This window comes from Phalangium opilio, unplaced genomic scaffold (genome assembly GCF_054372755.1).
Source record: "Phalangium opilio isolate 3A_F unplaced genomic scaffold, DU_Popi_V2 ptg000054l_1, whole genome shotgun sequence".
Classification (NCBI taxonomy): Eukaryota; Metazoa; Arthropoda; class Arachnida; order Opiliones; family Phalangiidae; genus Phalangium; species Phalangium opilio.
Window position 1 is genome coordinate 542,392 of NW_028324173.1, and position 10,797 is coordinate 553,188.

The following is a 10,797-nucleotide window of genomic DNA, read 5'->3' on the forward strand; positions in this document are numbered from 1 at the left end:
CCTGGGCTAGGAGAAGCGGCATAGAGCAATAAAATGGGATTGGAGACTATGATTTTACAGCAACGCATCCAGTTATAATTGCTCCATGCTACTACTCCAGAGGGCACTAAATTCAAGTAGCTTATGCCTTATTCCCTCCCACTTGGCAGCCTTGGCTTCTATTTTGGCGGGAATTGTTACAATTTCCACCTCGTTCCGTTCTCTTACAATTCCGAAGACTTGTAAAAGAATATTAATTGCCACGAATCTTAATTTTTAAGGTTTTATATGATTTATAAACTTAAGTATTTTTGGGTTTTTTATGTTCCTATTGTACAATAACTTTTGTTCTCATTTCAGATTGTGAAATTGTCTTATTTACTCTTAGTCTTAATAGGTTTCACTTTCCCTTGTAATTATATTATCTTCATTAATTTATATTGTATTTTTTTTCTTTTTACAATTTGCAATTTTGTCAGAAGTTTTTTTTGACACTGGGTTCTTTCTGTGCGCCTAAAAGGTTCCCTGTGTACCTATTATTCGGCCAATTCTTTGTGTTTGGCAAGTGGGTTCTCTGTGCTCTCATTAATTGGGTTCTCTGTGCTCTCATTAATTGGGTTCTCTGTGCTCTTATTAATTGGGTTCTCTGTGCTCCCATTAATTGGGTTCTCTGTGCTCCCATTAATTGGATCTCTTTGTGTATCTAAATTGCAAGTTCCAGTGTGGGATTAAGGTTTCCTTGTGACCTATTGCAATCTGCGTCAAATACGGTACTGCTTGTACTGACTAGAACTCTGCAGAGGTTGAATAAGATTTGCTTTCTTGTGCGATTCGAAAATTTTCATACTGTTTTGTCGGGAGAAAATAAAGAGAAAAAATAAATGCTTAGCAATGCAAAAAGAAAGAGCCCAAAATAAATTGTAACTGTTAGTTAACAGTAAAGCTTTGCAAAAACAGCGAAGTAGACAACTTGAAAATAAGAAATACTATCTGAAAAACCAGGACAATATTCAGAGAAAAAAAGCAAATAACTATGTTCAGCATAAAGTTGCGCGTGGTACAGCAAAAGGTGGTAAAAGGGCTATGGCACCAGGTGGCACCACTAATGTTGGTTTCTGTTCAAAAAAATTCAAACCCAAACCTAAACCAACTAAAGTAGATAAATTTGGTTTTGCGAAAAAGCTCCTCAATTCGGGGATTTTCAAAACGAAAAACAAAAAAATTATAGCCGAAAGCTATAAAAGGTTTTTAGTCAAACGTCTCACTGAAAGATTGGCGGCGTCAGAGTCTTTTAACGGTGAGACTAAAAAACAACGCACGAAGTCTATCTCTCACAAGCTAAAATGCCAAGTGCTAGCTGGTAGAATATTTCATTTGAAAAGGCAATTATATTCGGCTTACCACGCCCAACTAACGAGCATTGTTAGTGAATTTAAGGATTTTGTTCAGAAAATCAAAGAAATTGGGTCCATTGACCCTGGCAATTTGGTGAAAGTTGTGGGTGGGAAAAGGCTTCACAGTAGCATGAAAGAGGCCTATTTTCATGAAACTACCTATTATGTGATTGGAAATAATGGTAAAATATTGAAAAATGGCGATGAGTCACATTACGGCAAAATTTTTCAATTGGATTCTGATGGTAGTATAAGAAAAGTTCTGAGAGACCGTGCTACCAGTTCGACTAAAGAATTGTTTGTTGACGAAATGGGAAATATCGTTGACATGAAAAACAATAACGCAACTAGTAATGTTGAACTAGTTTTACAAGTCAATGAGTCGGGTGTTGTTACGAATCTCTTCAACATTGTTGAAACTGAAGAGAAGAATCCAAAAGCAAATTTTGTGATCAATGAAGGTGGGTTTATTGAAACCTTAAACAAAACTGTATATTGGGAATGCAGTGATATTTGTAATGTTCGAACTCGAGCCATTGCAAAAGTACTAGCTTTCGTAAACACAGTTGCCAATGCGAATGAAAAATCTTTGACTAAAATCTTTGACTCTGATTTGGACCTTTGCGAATTAAGAAAACAATTTTGCAAAAAATCAAACGTGTCTATACCACCAGATGGGGACGAAATAGTGGTGAGAATAGTTCCGTTCCTAGGACACACTGCTTACTGCGCTGATAGCGAAGAGTGCCAAAGTCATTTGCGTGCTTTAGCTGAACTGGCTCCTCACTATTCGGGAATTAGAAATATTCTGAATAATATTTATCACGTCAAAGCGTTACTCAACGCGTTAACTAAAATCTCAACTGAAATTGAAAGTGGTGATTACGAGTCTGTGACGAATGTCATGGCGGAATTAAGGAAAACCCTTGCTACACGTGGGAAAAATTTAAATAAGGAACAAAACGATGCTCCCGAAGGAAGCGTTAACGCTCCTCAGCCGAGTCTCGATGAAAGTCAAATCTTGAGTCTTTACGAGAATCAATTCGCTCGGGCAATGCTAAACACCAACGAGTTTCACGATACGCCCTGCGACTGCTGTTTAAGATTACTGAAAAAATCTGATTTAAGAGCAGTAGAAAAACTGGTAAACAGAGCTGTTTTTGAGAACGAGGCCTATCTGATTTTAAGAGCTGGCTCGATAATGAATAATTCCGACACGAGAGAAGCAGACATGCTACTATGTCGTTACTGCGCTACGGATTTGGGAAAGGGTAAAGTTCCCATCAGATGTTTTCTGAACATCTTGGCGGTTGACAATCCTCCACCAGATGTCACCAGTTTAAACATGTTTGAGAAAGTTTTAATTCAGCTTGTGAAGGCCTTCCACACTGTGGTGCGGTTAGGCACCAAAACCAACTCCAACATGCAGTTTGGCACGTTTAAAGCATTGAAGGGAAGAGTAATTTATCTTCCAATACCCGTGGAGAAAAATTTGAAGATGATTCCCAAGACATTGCCCAAAAATCACGAACTGCATATCTTGGTCAATGGCGTTCCCACAGCGGACAAAAAAGTTTGGCAACAGGTTGTTTGCCTCGAAAAAGTGTTGAAAGCATTCAGTGTGCTGAAAAAGATAAACCCTTTTTACAAAGACATTGATATTTCGACAATGAATGAGGAATATATTTGTGGCACGCAAGAAACTGATGGAAATGAAAATTCATCGACTCCCGAAGAATTACTGAGCGTAACAGATCCACTTGCGTTAATTAATGATGGATCTGATGCGTTGACACGTGCTTCCGCTGCGCTTCCAACAGAAGGACCAGCGGATAGTAGTCACGACGTCCAAGGTGACCAAAACGCTTCGAACATGCATGAGCAGGATGAAAATCAGTCTAGCCTTGCACCAGGCGACGCCTACAAAATTCTAACACAGCCCGAGGCTTTGTTGCGAAAACTATCTGAGGGTGAAGCCAATGATCTGTACGATCATTACTCTATTCATCCAGTGAACGTTCAACCACCGAAAGATTTACTTGGCGCTTACCAAATGAAGCGCGTCGAAGCCGAGCCGGTTAGCACTTGGGACAAAAATCTTGAATACATGAGCTTCGTTCATTTGTTCCCTCGGGGTCGTTTTGGCAAGCACGATGATAGACCATTTGGGAAAATAACGGAAACCGAGTATCGTTTATCCCGTCTTTTGAACAAAAGTCAAATTTTTAGACGAGATTACGCCTATTTGTTCCATTCTTATCAAGAATGCGAAATGAAAGCGATTTCTAGCAGCTTGAACTACGTTCTTCGTGTTAAAAAACCCATGCCAATTGGGGTTGAAAATTTGCTCAATCGAGTTGAATCTGGCGATAAAGAACTTGAGAGTAATTTAGCTACTTTCTTGGGTCATATTCGAGGAACGAAGAACTACTGGTATAAAGTTCTTAGAAACGTTTTAGCGATGATTCGGGAATTTGGTCCTCCCACCTGCCTTCTAACTTTTAATCCAGCCGAGTACGATGATATGGAACTGCACGATCACTTGAGAAAAGTGAATTCAGACGTTCCAGGAGTAGAGTCGATGACGGTGGCTGAAGTGTTGAATTTCGACCCACTTAGCGTCAATTTGCACTTTCACAACAAAGTGCGGTCGCTGTTAAACAACTTTGTCTTGTGTAAGCAAAATCCAGTTCTTGGCATGATAGAACATCATTTTTGGAGGGTTGAATACCAATCTCGAGGTTTACCTCACTACCATATGCTTTTGTGGGCCAAGGACGCTCCAAAGATTGGAACTTCTTCGACCGAGACTATTTTGGATTACGTGCAAAAACACGTCACGTGTTCGATGCCAAGAGCATCGGTAAGTCCGGAACTGCACCGGCTGGTAAAAAAATTCCAAACTCACAAATGCACCTCCAGTTGTTATAAGAAGGTGAAAAATTCTAAAATAGGATTGAAAGTGTGTCGTTACGGTTTCCCTCGAAACGTAACAAACATTGCTACTATGAATTCTGTTAGATCAGTTACTCGTCACCGTAAAATGAAAAAGGTGCAGAAACGACTGTACGACTTGCCGAGAAAACAGCACGAAGTTTTAATCAATGATTAAAATCCCACGCCACTTTTGGCTTCCAAAGCCAACATGGATTTGCAATTTGTCGCTGACAAATCGGAAATAGTGGCAAACTATGTCACGGCTTACGTGACAAAGGGAGACCGAGCTGACATGGACCAAACTTTTGCCGATTTAGGCAACGAAAGTTTGCCCAAAAAATTATTTGCCTATAGATTGAAATCTTTGACGTGCAAGCAAATAGGAATTTATGAAGCTCTCGATATGATGCTGGGCCAAGACCTTTACAACAAGTCTGACAGCACTAAATTTACAAACACTAACTTGAAAGAAAACCGATCGAGAATTTTGAAAGGTTACAAGGAACTCGCTCGTTTGAGGGAAACTGACCCCGTAAGCAAGGACACTTGCCAAAAAGGGTTCGTCGACGACAAGTATCCGAATCGTCCCGACAGCTTGGAAAATATTAGTTTGCGGGAATTTGGTCAGTTTTACGATTACGCGAAGCACTCTGATGGTGTCGAGAAAAATGCGAATGTAATGATGAAAAACAATCTGGGTTTCATGAGAAAGAGAATTAAGCCCTACATAATAGAGCACTTTATTCACGACCCGATAGAGGAGAAAGAACAGTATTGTCACGCTCTACTGATCCTCTTCAAACCGTGGCGTGACGAAACTGAGCTATTGGGCGATTTTGAAACATACGCCGATGCTTTCGAAAACTCTCTTTCGGTGTTAAAAGACATGAGAGAATACCACGAGAAACTCTCGGTTTCCAAAGAAGTTGAAAAGAAACGGAAGGCTTCTAAAAAGGGAAAGAGCCAGAAACCATAGTCTCGGAGATTGAAAGTGACGACAATGAAAATGCGCTGCAAGGGAAGGAAACTGTTATCGAAACCGAACACGCGATGGCTGATGTGGAAGCTGCTATGGAAATGAATTTCGAGACTGATGTTGACAATGTGGCGTTGCTAAACTCGGATCAAAGGCGAATTTATGATAACATCATGGATCACTTCTCCCAAGAGGAAGAAAAATGTAGAAACAAGTGCCTTTTTGTGTCGGGACCTGGTGGCACTGGCAAATCGTTTCTTATCGACACTCTCGCCAACGCCGTAAGGCGACGCTTTCAAAATCCTGCTAGCGTGGCCATTGCCGCGCCAACGGGTTTGGCAGCGTTTAATGTTAATGGCGTAACATTACACAGATTACTAATGTTGCCAGTAGATCATGGGCGTATTGCCGAATACCATTCCCTAAGTTCTGACAATATGAGCATTATGAAAGAAACTTTGGGTAATTTAAAACTGTTTATTATTGATGAAATTTCTATGGTCTCATCGGTTTTACTGACACACGTTCACTTGAGGCTGAACGAATTTTGGGAAATGAACCAACCATTTGGTGGAGTTGTATTTATTCTTGTTTTGGGAGACTTTATCCAATTGCCACCGGTTCAAGGAAATCCCGCGTTTATCAAAATCACTTCCGAAGAAGCCAGACTTAGATTCAATTGCATCGGAGGAAGTGATCTTTGGATGTTTTTTAAATACGATGAACTAACGCAAAATGTTAGACAAGCCAACGACCAAAGTTACGGCGACATTCTAAGCAGAGTTAGAATTGGAAATATTTCCGAAGCTGATGTTGCACCCAATTTGTTTGATGCCTAAATTAGCCATGTGCGTAAAATTCAACTTTGATATGCTGCGAAAAAACGGCGAGAAAGTTGAAGTCATTCGTTGTCAGGATTGACTCGCTGACTATGGGAAAAAATGAATAAAAACATTCTCAGGAGACTGCAAGGGCTACAAAACGAACCGTCCAAAACAGGCGGTTTGAAGAGCGAGTTAGTTCTTTGCGTTGGCTGCCGAATAATGGTCAGAAGGAATATCAGTTTTAAAAAAGGCGTTGTAAATGGTACGATGGGTTTCGTAACTGGATTCAAGAAGGACGAACAAGGAAACGTTACTGGTATTTTTCTCAGAGTAGATCGCGAACCGAATAACGATGACGCTAACACTGACTTTTTAGTTGAGAAAATTTCCGTCAAATTTTTGCTCATGGCAAACATTTACGGTAAACGCTCCCAGTTTCCCGTCATCCTGGCGTACGCTATTACGATACACAAAAGCCAAGGCATGAGTTTAAAATGCGCCATTATGGATTTGGGTCCGAATTTATTCGGAACTGGCATGGCGTATGTGGCTTTATCGAGAGTGACGTCCTTAGCCGGACTCCATCTATTACAGTTCGATCCGACTAAAATTAAGGTGGATGGACGAGCCATTATGGAGTATAACAGGCTTCGCAAAAAATATAGGCCAGATCTGCCTCTTTTGGAAATAACGGAGTTGAAGGAAAGTCGAGGTAGGAAAGGAAGTGCGCCTACACTATCTAAAAGCCTTTTAGAAGGCGAGGAAGAGAGATGTGCAGAAACACCGAAGAAGAAAAGGAAAACCCAACAGAGTTTGGATAGTTTGCCCTTGAAGGGTTTAGCTAACGATGACCAAGTAACATGCTATTCTAATAGCGTTTTGCAACTACTCTTATTAGTGCCGGAATTAAGAGAATTGGTTAAATCTTACAATGGATCATTCGTTGAAAAACCAGTTTTACGTTGCCTCCATAACACGATAAACGACATCGAGAGTTCTCAAGGAAGCTTCAGTCGTAAAGGGTTGGAACTGAGAATGGCTGTCGGAAATCATTTTACGCTAAACGATCAACAAGACGCCAGTGAATTTTGGATGGTCCTTTTGACGACACTAAGTCAAGAAAAGGAAGCCGATTACTCTAAAGCTCTGAAAGATCTTTTTTGGTCAAAGTCGCGAAACGTTACCAAATGCCCCAATTGTCAAGTTGAACAAAATTCGGAGAATATTGTTGAAAGCAACATTTTCAATCTTCCACTAGAAAACCGAGAAAAAATTTATTGGAAATCTCTAGAAAAAAGGATGAGATTAACAGAGGTGCCATGCGTATTTTGTAACAACCCAAAAATACAAGAGCGTGATGTATTGATATCCAGCGGGAAGTACGTATTTTTGTGTCTTCTCCGTGGCGATTACAAAGATGGTCGACCAATTAAGATTTCGACCAAAATATCAAGTTTTAAAACTAAAGGGGTGATTATTCATAAAGGTGAATCGTTGGCCGAGGGACATTATGTGAACTTTGTGAGAAAAGACAACGGCTGGTACGAGGTCAGTGATACAATGATCAGAAAAAGGGAGAGATTCGTCAGTAACTTGACTGACGTCACTGTTCTGCTCTTGGAAAGAGTTCAGACGCATTAAAGAGAATCTAACGTGCTTGAAGAATCCATATCAAAATTACCCCGAGTAAAGTCCAAAATTTCAATATTCATACCAGAAAGGAGCATCATATCTGTCAAAGATATACTAATAGTTTCATATTCCCTTTAAAGTAATTTATGACTGGGTAAGATTGTTAATCCTAGAGCAAGTTTAAGGTTAACGATGGTTCTGGAGTAATTTTGATGTTGCCTACTATAATAACCGTGAAAGGGAGAGGAGGGAGGATTGTAGGGCCATGCTATTGTTACGAAAAAAAGGCGATGATTCTTGCATTAATTTTAGAATTTTCTAGTGAAGGGTTTTTAGTACTCTGTATTAGTCTTGCCCCAATTGTGTTTTATGTAAAAAACACGCTAAAAACGTAACCCCTGTTGGTAATGCTATGTGATTAAATATAATTCTTTAATAAGCTGGTGAAACTATTGAGACAAACTCATCCTATTAGTTAACATTGAACAGATTTTTGAACTGAGATTTAGACACTCGTATCCAAATTTTAAATAAATACTGATTAAATTTAATATATTCAAAGAGTTTTCTAAATATCAGTTTCGCATCTTCCATTTTTTTTTTCTCTTTTAAGCGCGCTATTTTTTTTAATTAAGACGCCCATAACTTTTTTACATTAACAAAACCATTAAAAAACATTAAATTAAATTAATCTAATCTTATATTATCCTGTTAAAATATCAAAGATTAGCAAAGCTTTTATGTTTAAGTATTATCTATTAATATAACCTTTTCTTTCTATAACTTATCAATAATGTGTACCCGACCCAATCCAATACCACTTACAAAAATTGATTTTTAAACTATTTAATGGTTAGGCTTAAAAAAAGCCATATGAACTTATTAATTTGTCCTATAACTAATATCTTACTATTGTTGTATAATTTGTTTTTATAAAGTGTGAAAATTATTTCCCAAATTGTGGTTACCAATATTTATAGACATTACCCTTGTAATTAAAACAACTAAACTATTTTTCCAATTAATATTCCAGGAAGTTTTGCATAATATCTTTGTGTTTCTCACCAGCTGGGGTAGTCTGCGTGGCAGGTTGCATTGCGTAAATCCAACAGGGGTACAATTTACAAAGCCTTCTGGAATATTTTTTTTCCCAAAAACTAAAAAAAATTTCATTGTCCCTTTGGTAACCCACGCGCAAAACAATAATTGCCATGTTCTAGCAGCACCGTTTCCAAACTTAAAGTTAAGAGTTGCGTGACAAAATTTTAAAAATAGACCCTCAAAATCTTATATTTAAATGAACATATAATTGCCAGTTAATTGTAAAGTTTTCTTTCAACCCCCGCCCCTTTACATAACTAATATAACGAAGATTAAAATTATTGCGACATAAATACTACAAGCAGTGCATATTTTCAAGTTTGAAACATACAATTTAAAGACTAATTTCGTACAACTACATGCGTATCGTATCAACACGTGCCAACTGCTAAGCTTCAAGAGAAAGATAATTCATCATAGCTACTATTACCAGTATTATAAAAATAAAAGATTAAAACTACACATCACAAAAATATGATGATGGTCATCATCATTATAAAAAAAACCACAACAAGACTTCGATAGACAAATCAAAAAATATATTCAACTTCTCCAGCGAAATAACAGACACTTTAGACTGGCGTGTTCAAAGAGTAAGAGCGTCTTTGGATTGAGACCAGCAAAGATATTCAAAGAAATAACCTTTCTATTGGCTTGAGTCAGTGTCTAAAGAACATCAAGCCGTATCAAGGCCAAATAATACATGTCACCTCTTTGGTTTCCCTATATAATTACGTTACGGCTTGGCAAGCCTTGCCTTCAAGTTCATCAACACAATAGAAGTTCATAACAGCTATGGATTCGCAAAAAAAACTTTTTCGGGCAAAAGTTGCCTCAACGTTGTTAAAATTTAGAACAGCGATGGTTTGTTACTAAAATTATGTACTTGACTATGTTGGGAGTTGGGCGCACTCCTGTAAGCCAAGCTTCTGGGCGACAAAGTTTTGAGGGAATAAGGGACTTGTCAGCATGCCTACCCTACAGGAACTGACTACCCCGCGTCCGCGGGTGGTGAAATACCCCAAATCCCCCCTCCTTCACTACTCGATTAAACCTCAAGTACTTCACTCGTTACTCTAAAATACCAACTGATTAACCTTGGACTTCAATTTTCATCAAAACGCCTTAAAGGTAATATACCATGATGGTATATTACATTGTTTAACGGACGTTTGCCAAACAAAACAAGGTCGAGGGAACCAGTAAAAATGCTGCCAATTAATGACGTTAAGCAGTAATGCCATCTGAGTTCAATAGTAATAAATATAGAAAAAAAACTAAAATCAACTGGATTGGAGATGTCGCTACCAAACAGAAGGCACCTCATTGACTCTCTGAACTGAACTGCAGATTCTACATCAACAAAACAAAATAGCGCGATGGAACCAGTAAAAAAACTACAATTAATGACATTAACTACCAACGCCATCTGAGTTCAATAGTAATAAATATAGAAAAAACCTAAAATCAACTGGATTGGAGATGTCACTAACGAAATACAAGGCACCTCATTAACTCTCTGAACTAAACTGCAGATTCTACACCAACAAATCACTACCAATTTTAAAAAGCATCTTTAAGTATATTAGGAGTAATTTAACAAACTCCCCTTCCCTTTTCTTATACCTTAAAAAAATAATATTGAAACACATGCTTACTATTTTTCTGGCAATTATATAGTCTCAATTTGACAGTCCTAGGATTAAATATGTGTAAATATTTTTTCATCATTGAATTGTTCACTTGAGAGATTAACAAAATTATTATTGGTGCTCTAACGTTATTAATGTTGAACTTTTCACACTTTTTAAATCCAACCTTCACGTATGACTGTCTTTGAACATTTTTTAATCCCTCTCATGTATTCATAGTGAAACTTACATTTTAGATTCATTTAAAATTAATTATAGTTACTCTTAGCTTTTCCCTGTTAAGGTCTATTTTTTGGTAGCAG

At 38.1% G+C, this 10,797-nt stretch overlaps 1 long non-coding RNA gene across 1 annotated transcript; it reads right to left on the reverse strand.

Moving 5' to 3' along the window:
- Nucleotides 1-333: 333 nt before the first annotated feature.
- Nucleotides 334-10,536, reverse strand: LOC149668681 (uncharacterized). Its single transcript, XR_016367181.1, has 4 exons — nucleotides 10,502-10,536; nucleotides 7,295-7,364; nucleotides 7,041-7,220; nucleotides 334-773 (listed from the first exon to the last, which is right to left on the reverse strand). It is a non-coding gene; the product is annotated as an uncharacterized LOC149668681 (long non-coding RNA).
- Between the last annotated feature and the right edge of the window lie 261 nt (nucleotides 10,537-10,797).